General features: G+C 43.8%; 26 non-coding genes across 26 annotated transcripts in view; 21 read left to right on the plus strand and 5 right to left on the minus strand.

The window, feature by feature from the left end:
* Positions 1-51, plus strand: part of Trnas-uga (transfer RNA serine (anticodon UGA)) — an 82-nt gene extending 31 nt beyond the window's left edge. Inside the window, exon 1 of the tRNA in view lies at positions 1-51. This exon is cut by the window's left edge and continues 31 nt beyond it. This is a non-coding gene — a tRNA (tRNA-Ser).
* Positions 52-544: 493 nt separating this feature from the next.
* On the minus strand, positions 545-626 carry Trnas-aga (transfer RNA serine (anticodon AGA)). Its single transcript has one exon. It is a non-coding gene; the product is annotated as a tRNA-Ser (tRNA).
* Positions 627-770: 144 nt separating this feature from the next.
* Positions 771-843, plus strand: Trnak-cuu (transfer RNA lysine (anticodon CUU)). The gene has a single exon. It is a non-coding gene; the product is annotated as a tRNA-Lys (tRNA).
* Positions 844-1033: 190 nt separating this feature from the next.
* Positions 1034-1106, plus strand: Trnak-uuu (transfer RNA lysine (anticodon UUU)). Its single transcript has one exon. It is a non-coding gene; the product is annotated as a tRNA-Lys (tRNA).
* Positions 1107-1189: 83 nt separating this feature from the next.
* On the plus strand, positions 1190-1262 carry Trnar-acg (transfer RNA arginine (anticodon ACG)). Its single transcript has one exon. It is a non-coding gene; the product is annotated as a tRNA-Arg (tRNA).
* A 170-nt stretch (positions 1263-1432) lies between these two features.
* On the plus strand, positions 1433-1514 carry Trnas-uga (transfer RNA serine (anticodon UGA)). The gene has a single exon. It is a non-coding gene; the product is annotated as a tRNA-Ser (tRNA).
* Positions 1515-2008: 494 nt separating this feature from the next.
* Positions 2009-2090, minus strand: Trnas-aga (transfer RNA serine (anticodon AGA)). Its single transcript has one exon. It is a non-coding gene; the product is annotated as a tRNA-Ser (tRNA).
* Positions 2091-2234: 144 nt separating this feature from the next.
* Positions 2235-2307, plus strand: Trnak-cuu (transfer RNA lysine (anticodon CUU)). The gene has a single exon. It is a non-coding gene; the product is annotated as a tRNA-Lys (tRNA).
* Positions 2308-2497: 190 nt separating this feature from the next.
* Trnak-uuu (transfer RNA lysine (anticodon UUU)) lies at positions 2498-2570 on the plus strand. The gene has a single exon. It is a non-coding gene; the product is annotated as a tRNA-Lys (tRNA).
* Positions 2571-2653: 83 nt separating this feature from the next.
* Positions 2654-2726, plus strand: Trnar-acg (transfer RNA arginine (anticodon ACG)). The gene has a single exon. It is a non-coding gene; the product is annotated as a tRNA-Arg (tRNA).
* A 170-nt stretch (positions 2727-2896) lies between these two features.
* Positions 2897-2978, plus strand: Trnas-uga (transfer RNA serine (anticodon UGA)). The gene has a single exon. It is a non-coding gene; the product is annotated as a tRNA-Ser (tRNA).
* Positions 2979-3470: 492 nt separating this feature from the next.
* On the minus strand, positions 3471-3552 carry Trnas-aga (transfer RNA serine (anticodon AGA)). Its single transcript has one exon. It is a non-coding gene; the product is annotated as a tRNA-Ser (tRNA).
* A 144-nt stretch (positions 3553-3696) lies between these two features.
* Trnak-cuu (transfer RNA lysine (anticodon CUU)) lies at positions 3697-3769 on the plus strand. Its single transcript has one exon. It is a non-coding gene; the product is annotated as a tRNA-Lys (tRNA).
* A 190-nt stretch (positions 3770-3959) lies between these two features.
* On the plus strand, positions 3960-4032 carry Trnak-uuu (transfer RNA lysine (anticodon UUU)). Its single transcript has one exon. It is a non-coding gene; the product is annotated as a tRNA-Lys (tRNA).
* Positions 4033-4115: 83 nt separating this feature from the next.
* Trnar-acg (transfer RNA arginine (anticodon ACG)) lies at positions 4116-4188 on the plus strand. Its single transcript has one exon. It is a non-coding gene; the product is annotated as a tRNA-Arg (tRNA).
* A 170-nt stretch (positions 4189-4358) lies between these two features.
* Positions 4359-4440, plus strand: Trnas-uga (transfer RNA serine (anticodon UGA)). Its single transcript has one exon. It is a non-coding gene; the product is annotated as a tRNA-Ser (tRNA).
* Positions 4441-4934: 494 nt separating this feature from the next.
* Positions 4935-5016, minus strand: Trnas-aga (transfer RNA serine (anticodon AGA)). The gene has a single exon. It is a non-coding gene; the product is annotated as a tRNA-Ser (tRNA).
* Positions 5017-5160: 144 nt separating this feature from the next.
* Trnak-cuu (transfer RNA lysine (anticodon CUU)) lies at positions 5161-5233 on the plus strand. Its single transcript has one exon. It is a non-coding gene; the product is annotated as a tRNA-Lys (tRNA).
* Positions 5234-5423: 190 nt separating this feature from the next.
* On the plus strand, positions 5424-5496 carry Trnak-uuu (transfer RNA lysine (anticodon UUU)). Its single transcript has one exon. It is a non-coding gene; the product is annotated as a tRNA-Lys (tRNA).
* An 83-nt stretch (positions 5497-5579) lies between these two features.
* Positions 5580-5652, plus strand: Trnar-acg (transfer RNA arginine (anticodon ACG)). Its single transcript has one exon. It is a non-coding gene; the product is annotated as a tRNA-Arg (tRNA).
* A 170-nt stretch (positions 5653-5822) lies between these two features.
* Positions 5823-5904, plus strand: Trnas-uga (transfer RNA serine (anticodon UGA)). Its single transcript has one exon. It is a non-coding gene; the product is annotated as a tRNA-Ser (tRNA).
* A 494-nt stretch (positions 5905-6398) lies between these two features.
* On the minus strand, positions 6399-6480 carry Trnas-aga (transfer RNA serine (anticodon AGA)). Its single transcript has one exon. It is a non-coding gene; the product is annotated as a tRNA-Ser (tRNA).
* A 144-nt stretch (positions 6481-6624) lies between these two features.
* On the plus strand, positions 6625-6697 carry Trnak-cuu (transfer RNA lysine (anticodon CUU)). Its single transcript has one exon. It is a non-coding gene; the product is annotated as a tRNA-Lys (tRNA).
* Positions 6698-6903: 206 nt separating this feature from the next.
* Positions 6904-6976, plus strand: Trnak-uuu (transfer RNA lysine (anticodon UUU)). Its single transcript has one exon. It is a non-coding gene; the product is annotated as a tRNA-Lys (tRNA).
* An 83-nt stretch (positions 6977-7059) lies between these two features.
* Trnar-acg (transfer RNA arginine (anticodon ACG)) lies at positions 7060-7132 on the plus strand. The gene has a single exon. It is a non-coding gene; the product is annotated as a tRNA-Arg (tRNA).
* A 170-nt stretch (positions 7133-7302) lies between these two features.
* Trnas-uga (transfer RNA serine (anticodon UGA)) lies at positions 7303-7384 on the plus strand. The gene has a single exon. It is a non-coding gene; the product is annotated as a tRNA-Ser (tRNA).
* Positions 7385-7500: the final 116 nt, after the last annotated feature.

The following is a 7500-nucleotide window of genomic DNA, read 5'->3' on the forward strand; positions in this document are numbered from 1 at the left end:
CTTGAAATCCATTGGGTTATTCCCGCGCAGGTTCGAATCCTGCCGACTACGATGAATTCTTCGCAAAAAAGTTTTTGGCGGTAGGATTTTGTTGCAGCTCTCTTTTAAGTCTACGTAGACTTACTTCTACATGGGTGATTAATTGTTGAATTGCAACATTTCCGGAATTCTCAAATTCGAACGGAACTCAAAATTTAGTGAATGTCGAATACCAATTCGGTGCAATTGGGATGGAAACGAAGGCATATATCGTTTTTTTTTCAAGTATATCGAAAATTTCCGGACTTCGCGAAATTTCTGGACTAGACATCTTGGCCTCTCTTTTCGAAAAAAATAACAAGACTTGTCTTGGAATTATATGGCGAGCATGGGATTGAAGTTGTCGTCCTCTTCATCTGATGACCCTCCGAAAAACGACGTCTTACACAAAACAAGCGTAGTGTAGCATAAAATGCAGACGTAAATGTAACTAAAACTTCCATTCGAGATATGAAAAAACGCGATTTCAGAACGAAGTAAAAAGCTGATACCTTTGGTGCAAGTACGTAGTCAGTAGGATTCGAACCTACGCGAGAAGATCCCAATGGATTTCTAGTCCATCGCCTTAACCACTCGGCCATGACTACACCAGTCAGTTTCAGGAATTCCACGTGTAGTGTATTGCATTCCAGATATATATAAAAAAGCGACCGATCGACTTTAGCGAGAAAATGCGATATTATAACGGATATAGTTTTTGACACGTTAACTGCAATCCGAGATCGTTGGCAGCCCGGCTAGCTCAGTCGGTAGAGCATGAGACTCTTAATCTCATGGTCGTGGGTTCGAGCCCCACGTTGGGCGACATTTTTTACAGGAGCGAGTCGGCATTTGAACGAAGATTTGTCTTAAAATGTTCCCGTTGCGACTTGTTGCCAAAGAGACACGAGAGACGTGGGAGGGCAAATCGTGTTTACTTTGATTACGTTACCTCATGCTGTGCGATGTTTAAGACGAAGCAAAAGGGAAGGAAAACTGGAAGTTTCACAGAGTAGCCCGGATAGCTCAGTCGGTAGAGCGTTAGGCTTTTAACCTAACGGTCCAGGGTTCGAGTCCCTGTTCGGGCGGGAGCAGAATCTTTTTGAACATGTGACGTCGACAGTAAGGAATGGAAAGAAACTGCAAAGCATTACGAATGACGCGGAACGTCGGGCCCGTGGCGCAACGGACAAGGCGCCTGACTACGGATCAGGAGATTCCAGGTTCGAATCCTGGCGGGCTCGCAACTACGCCAATGTTTTTAATTTTTTTATTTTGTTTGCAGAGACACTCGTTCACCGGATCGAAAGGAAAATTTGCCGAAATTTTTAATCTATTCTTTCGAACGCGTTGGTGAGAGAGTTTTAGATACTTTTCGGTAATACCTACAAAGGCAAATCTTTGCTCCGAACGGGTAGTCGTGGCCGAGTGGTTAAGGCGATGGACTTGAAATCCATTGGGTTATTCCCGCGCAGGTTCGAATCCTGCCGATTATGATGAATTCTTCGCAAAAAAGTTTTTGGCGGTAGGATTTTGTTGCAGCTCTCTTTTAAGTCTACGTAGAATTACTTCTACATGGGTGATTAATTGTTGAATTACAACATTTCCGGAATTCTCAAATTCGAACGGAACTCAATATTTAGTGAATGTCGAATACCAATTCGGTGCAATTGGGATGGAAACGAAGGCATATATCGTTTTTTTTTTCAAGTATATCGCGAATTTCCGGACTTCGCGAATTTTCTGGACTAGACATCTTGGCCTCTCTTTTCGAAAAAAATAACAAGACTTGTCTTGGAATTATATGGCGAGCATGGGATTGAAGTTGTCGTCCTCTTCATCTGATGACCCTCCGAAAAACGACGTCTTACACAAAACAAGCGTAGTGTAGCATAAAATGCAGACGTAAATGTAACTAAAACTTCCATTCGAGATATGAAAAAACGCGATTTCAGAACGAAGTAAAAAGCTGACACCTTTGGTGCAAGTACGTAGTCAGTAGGATTCGAACCTACGCGAGAAGATCCCAATGGATTTCTAGTCCATCGCCTTAACCACTCGGCCATGACTACACCAGTCAGTTTCAGGAATTCCACGTGTAGTGTATTGCATTCCAGATATATATAAAAAAGCGACCGATCGACTTTAGCGAGAAAATGCGATATTATAACGGATATAGTTTTTTACACGTTAACTGCAATCCGATATCGTTGGCAGCACGGCTAGCTCAGTCGGTAGAGCATGAGACTCTTAATCTCAGGGTCGTGGGTTCGAGCCCCACGTTGGGCGACATTTTTTACAGGAGCGAGTCGGCGTTTGAACGAAGATTTGTCTTAAAATGTTCCCGTTGCGACTTGTTGCCAAAGAGACACGAGAGACGTGGGAGGGCAAATCGTGTTTACTTTGATTACGTTACCTCATGCTGTGCGAAGTTTAAGACGAAGCATAAGGGAAGGAAAACTGGAAGTTTCACAGAGTAGCCCGGATAGCTCAGTCGGTAGAGCGTTAGGCTTTTAACCTAACGGTCCAGGGTTCGAGTCCCTGTTCGGGCGGGAGCAGAATCTTTTTGAACATGTGACGTCGACAGTAAGGAATGGAAAGAAACTGCAAAGCATTACGAATGACGCGGAACGTCGGGCCCGTGGCGCAAAGGACAACGCGCCTGACTACGGATCAGGAGATTCCAGGTTCGAATCCTGGCGGGCTCGCAACTACGCCAATGTTTTTAATTTTTTTATTTTGTTTGCAGAGACACTCGTTCACCGGATCGAAAGGAAAATTTGCCGAAATTTTTAATCTATTCTTTCGAACGCGTTGGTGAGAGAGTTTTAGATACTTTTCGGTAATACCTACAAAGGCAAATCTTTGCTCCGAACGGGTAGTCGTGGCCGAGTGGTTAAGGCGATGGACTTGAAATCCATTGGGTTATTCCCGCGCAGGTTCGAATCCTGCCGACTACGATGAATTCTTCGCAAAAAAGTTTTTGGCGGTAGGATTTTGTTGCAGCTCTCTTTTAAGTCTACGTAGACTTACTTCTACATGGGTGATTAATTGTTGAATTGCAACATTTCCGGAATTCTCAAATTCTAACGGAACTCAAAATTTAGTGAATGTCGAATACCAATTCGGTGCAATTGGGATGGAAACGAATGCGTATATCGTTTTTTTTCAAGTATATCGGGAATTTCCGGACTTCGCGAAATTTCTGGACTAGACATCTTGGCCTCTCTTTTCGAAAAAAATAACAAGACTTGTCTTGGAATTATATGGCGAGCATGGGATTGAAGTTGTCGTCCTCTTCATCTGATGACCCTCCGAAAAACGACGTCTTACACAAAACAAGCGTAGTGTAGCATAAAATGCAGACGTAAATGTAACTAAAACTTCCATTCGAGATATGAAAAAACGCGATTTCAGAACGAAGTAAAAAGCTGACACCTTTGGTGCAAGTACGTAGTCAGTAGGATTCGAACCTACGCGAGAAGATCCCAATGGATTTCTAGTCCATCGCCTTAACCACTCGGCCATGACTACACCAGTCAGTTTCAGGAATTCCACGTGTAGTGTATTGCATTCCAGATATATATAAAAAAGCGACCGATCGACTTTAGCGAGAAAATGCGATATTATAACGGATATAGTTTTTTACACGTTAACTGCAATCCGAGATCGTTGGCAGAACGGCTAGCTCAGTCGGTAGAGCATGAGACTCTTAATCTCAGGGTCGTGGGTTCGAGCCCCACGTTGGGCGACATTTTTTACAGGAGCGAGTCGGCGTTTGAACGAAGATTTGTCTTAAAATGTTCCCGTTGCGACTTGTTGCCAAAGAGACACGAGAGACGTGGGAGGGCAAATCGTGTTTACTTTGATTACGTTACCTCATGCTGTGCGAAGTTTAAGACGAAGCATAAGGGAAGGAAAACTGGAAGTTTCACAGAGTAGCCCGGATAGCTCAGTCGGTAGAGCGTTAGGCTTTTAACCTAACGGTCCAGGGTTCGAGTCCCTGTTCGGGCGGGAGCAGAATCTTTTTGAACATGTGACGTCGACAGTAAGGAATGGAAAGAAACTGCAAAGCATTACGAATAACGCGGAACGTCGGGCCCGTGGCGCAAAGGACAACGCGCCTGACTACGGATCAGGAGATTCCAGGTTCGAATCCTGGCGGGCTCGCAACTACGCCAATGTTTTTAATTTTTTTATTTTGTTTGCAGAGACACTCGTTCACCGGATCGAAAGGAAAATTTGCCGAAATTTTTAATCTATTCTTTCGAACGCGTTGGTGAGAGAGTTTTAGATACTTTTCGGTAATACCTACAAAGGCAAATCTTTGCTCCGAACGGGTAGTCGTGGCCGAGTGGTTAAGGCGATGGACTTGAAATCCATTGGGTTATTCCCGCGCAGGTTCGAATCCTGCCGACTACGATGAATTCTTCGCAAAAAAGTTTTTGGCGGTAGGATTTTGTTGCAGCTCTCTTTTAAGTCTACGTAGACTTACTTCTACATGGGTGATTAATTGTTGAATTGCAACATTTCCGGAATTCTCAAATTCGAACGGAACTCAAAATTTAGTGAATGTCGAATACCAATTCGGTGCAATTGGGATGGAAACGAAGGCATATATCGTTTTTTTTTTCAAGTATATCGCGAATTTCCGGACTTCGCGAAATTTCAGGACTAGACATCTTGGCCTCTCTTTTCGAAAAAAATAACAAGACTTGTCTTGGAATTATATGGCGAGCATGGGATTGAAGTTGTCGTCCTCTTCATCTGATGACCCTCCGAAAAACGACGTCTTACACAAAACAAGCGTAGTGTAGCATAAAATGCAGACGTAAATGTAACTAAAACTTCCATTCGAGATATGAAAAAACGCGATTTCAGAACGAAGTAAAAAGCTGATACCTTTGGTGCAAGTACGTAGTCAGTAGGATTCGAACCTACGCGAGAAGATCCCAATGGATTTCTAGTCCATCGCCTTAACCACTCGGCCATGACTACACCAGTCAGTTTCAGGAATTCCACGTGTAGTGTATTGCATTCCAGATATATATAAAAAAGCGACCGATCGACTTTAGCGAGAAAATGCGATATTATAACGGATATAGTTTTTGACACGTTAACTGCAATCCGAGATCGTTGGCAGCCCGGCTAGCTCAGTCGGTAGAGCATGAGACTCTTAATCTCATGGTCGTGGGTTCGAGCCCCACGTTGGGCGACATTTTTTACAGGAGCGAGTCGGCATTTGAACGAAGATTTGTCTTAAAATGTTCCAGTTGCGACTTGTTGCCAAAGAGACACGAGAGACGTGGGAGGGCAAATCGTGTTTACTTTGATTACGTTTCCTCATGCTGTGCGATGTTTAAGACGAAGCATAAGGGAAGGAAAACTGGAAGTTTCACAGAGTAGCCCGGATAGCTCAGTCGGTAGAGCGTTAGGCTTTTAACCTAACGGTCCAGGGTTCGAGTCCCTGTTCGGGCGGGAGCAGAATCTTTTTGAACATGTGACGTCGACAGTAAGGAATGGAAAGAAACTGCAAAGCATTACGAATGACGCGGAACGTCGGGCCCGTGGCGCAACGGACAACGCGCCTGACTACGGATCAGGAGATTCCAGGTTCGAATCCTGGCGGGCTCGCAACTACGCCAATGTTTTTAATTTTTTTATTTTGTTTGCAGAGACACTCGTTCACCGGATCGAAAGGAAAATTTGCCGAAATTTTTAATCTATTCTTTCGAACGCGTTGGTGAGAGAGTTTTAGATACTTTTCGGTAATACCTACAAAGGCAAATCTTTGCTCCGAACGGGTAGTCGTGGCCGAGTGGTTAAGGCGATGGACTTGAAATCCATTGGGTTATTCCCGCGCAGGTTCGAATCCTGCCGATTATGATGAATTCTTCGCAAAAAAGTTTTTGGCGGTAGGATTTTGTTGCAGCTCTCTTTTAAGTCTACGTAGAATTACTTCTACATGGGTGATTAATTGTTGAATTACAACATTTCCGGAATTCTCAAATTCGAACGGAACTCAATATTTAGTGAATGTCGAATACCAATTCGGTGCAATTGGGATGGAAACGAAGGCATATATCGTTTTTTTTTTCAAGTATATCGCGAATTTCCGGACTTCGCGAATTTTCTGGACTAGACATCTTGGCCTCTCTTTTCGAAAAAAATAACAAGACTTGTCTTGGAACTATATGGCGAGCATGGGATTGAAGTTGTCGTCCTCTTCATCTGATGACCCTCCGAAAAACGACGTCTTACACAAAACAAGCGTAGTGTAGCATAAAATGCAGACGTAAATGTAACTAAAACTTCCATTCGAGATATGAAAAAACGCGATTTCAGAACGAAGTAAAAAGCTGATACCTTTGGTGCAAGTACGTAGTCAGTAGAATTCGAACCTACGCGGGAAGATCCCAATGGATTTCTAATCCATCGCCTTAACCACTCGGCCATGACTACACCAGTGAGTTTCAGGAATTCCACGTGTAGTGTATTGCATTCCAGATATATATAAAAAAGCGACCGATCGACTTTAGCGAGAAAATGCGATATTATAACGGATATAGTTTTTTACACGTTAACTGCAATCCGAGATCGTTGGAAGCCCGGCTAGCTCAGTCGGTAGAGCATGAGACTCTTAATCTCAGGGTCGTGGGTTCGAGCCCCACGTTGGGCGACATTTTTTACAGGAGCGAGTCGGCGTTTGAACGAAGATTTGTCTTAAAATGTTCCCGTTGCGACTTGTTGCCAAAGAGACACGAGAGACGTGGGAGGGCAAATCGTGTTTACTTTGATTACGTTACCTCATGCTGTGCGATGTTTAAGACGAAGCATAAGGGAAGGAAAACTGGAAGTTTCACAGAGTAGAAGTTTCACAGAGTAGCCCGGATAGCTCAGTCGGTAGAGCGTTAGGCTTTTAACCTAACGGTCCAGGGTTCGAGTCCCTGTTCGGGCGGGAGCAGAATCTTTTTGAACATGTGACGTCGACAGTAAGGAATGGAAAGAAACTGCAAAGCATTACGAATGACGCGGAACGTCGGGCCCGTGGCGCAAAGGACAACGCGCCTGACTACGGATCAGGAGATTCCAGGTTCGAATCCTGGCGGGCTCGCAACTACGCCAATGTTTTTAATTTTTTTATTTTGTTTGCAGAGACACTCGTTCACCGGATCGAAAGGAAAATTTGCCGAAATTTTTAATCTATTCTTTCGAACGCGTTGGTGAGAGAGTTTTAGATACTTTTCGGTAATACCTACAAAGGCAAATCTTTGCTCCGAACGGGTAGTCGTGGCCGAGTGGTTAAGGCGATGGACTTGAAATCCAATGGGTTATTCCCGCGCAGGTTCGAATCCTGCCGATTATGATGAATTCTTCGCAAAAAAGTTTTTGGCGGTAGGATTTTGTTGCAGCTCTCTTTTAAGTCTACGTAGAATTACTTCTACATGGGTGATTAATTGTTGAATTACAACATTTCCGGAA

This window comes from Argiope bruennichi, chromosome 9, assembly GCF_947563725.1.
Source record: "Argiope bruennichi chromosome 9, qqArgBrue1.1, whole genome shotgun sequence".
In the NCBI taxonomy this organism is placed as follows: Eukaryota; Metazoa; Arthropoda; class Arachnida; order Araneae; family Araneidae; genus Argiope; species Argiope bruennichi.